This window comes from Cavia porcellus, unplaced genomic scaffold (assembly GCF_034190915.1).
Source record: "Cavia porcellus strain 051 isolate PalLab524CR breed Dunkin Hartley unplaced genomic scaffold, mCavPor4.1 scaffold_20, whole genome shotgun sequence".
In the NCBI taxonomy this organism is placed as follows: Eukaryota; Metazoa; Chordata; class Mammalia; order Rodentia; family Caviidae; genus Cavia; species Cavia porcellus.
This window is the reverse complement of record NW_026947503.1, coordinates 5,628,875-5,630,551: the sequence shown is the minus strand read 5'-3', so window position 1 is coordinate 5,630,551 and position 1,677 is coordinate 5,628,875.

The window sequence follows — 1,677 nt, the reverse complement described above, 5'->3', positions numbered from 1 at the left end:
TTCCTACCTTGCGCACCAACCCATTCCCTGCCGAGATGGGGGAGGTGTGCCCAAACAGTGTTGAGAGATACCTGCGGGGTGCTTTAAGCTCTCACACCACACCCCAACTCTGCGTGGATTCAGCTCTAATGCCGCACCCTACTCCACACGCCCCATGAGCAGTCCCAGCATCATGTGGTGCCCCAGCTCTGTGCAGGGTCCCAGTGTGCAGGGTCCCAGCATACAAGGTCCTGCCACATCCCAGCTCTGCCCTCTGTGTGCTGCGTGCCTGCTGCCCGGCCCACTCTGCTTACATCGCCCCCTGCCTTGTACACATTTTTGGGGCAATTCCAGCCTGCCCCACATGCTATGTCCCGGCAGTCACCCCACCTTCACTCTGGGTGTGCCGCCTCCACCCTGGCGCCCTGCCTGCCCTAAGCACCCCGCCCACTCTGCATGTTCCACCTACGCATTGCATGCCAGAGAGACACTCCACCCACCATCCAAGTTCCAGCCAGCCTTAGATGCTGTGCATCTCCCAAACAGTCCCAGCACCAACTCCTCAAATGCAAGTGCTGCTTTAAACACAAATACAGATAACCAGCAGCTCGATGGCTTGGCTCAGAGATCCTATGTCCTGGTTCACTCCACCCCCTTTTTTTTTTTACATTCTCAAACCATTTAATCAAGGTTTATTTAGGTTAAATAAGCTGACAATAGACAAGACTTTGGCTGATAAATGGAGAAGTGGCCACCTGATAATTTTACCACCCTTGTTTATCAATTAAAGCCTTCAGTAATCTCCATAGCGTTATATGAGATACCTCAACTAAAGTTTATATGACTAAGACAATTCATAGTTGCTGATCTGATGGTGTATTTGTGCTTTCAGATATAAGATTCGGATTGTTTCTGCTGCCTTTTTCTTGTGTTCCAGCCATGATATGCTTAGAGATGTTTCACAAATTTCTTCAGTGTTCAAATGTTAAAATAGCCATTTAATGTTTGATATTAAGCTCACTGCCTATATTGTACTGTACCGTTACCAATCTAGATTTTAACAGCTAAAATTAAGAGGTGATTATAAATTCCTTTTGCGGTAAACCACTAGTAATGTTCTATGTTAAGCTTACTGCTTATATTATACTGTACATATTATACTATACTGTTACCAATCTCCTAACTGTTTAATAACTAAAATTAAGAAATAATTATAAATTCCCTTTGCTGGGAACCACTAGCTCTTTTCCAAGGCAAGGGTTATATGATACGTGCAAAACAACAAGACCGACACTGCGGCAGAAGCCAAACTTAAACCTTTCCCAGCCTGTCTGCATGCCCTGGCTCAGCCCTCCACCGAGCCATAATTAACTATATTCAACTGATACTAAATAATACCATAGCTGATTTCTCTCCTAAATAAAAAGGTAAAAATTAATTAAACAGGCCATCTTCCAAAAATCAGATGGCATTAAACATTTTAATAACATAAAGAGATACTTGTATATGACATAAATAATATGTCAGTTCCTAAAGTTCCTTAGACCTTGTCCTCCTTATGGAAAGCCACTACTAAAGTCATAAATACCCTGTTGATTGTATTTGACTCCTGCATACTTACTTAATTCTACAGATACCTCCTACTGTAAACCAGATCCCAAACAAAAAGGCAAAACTTGACCATCAAACGCCATAGAG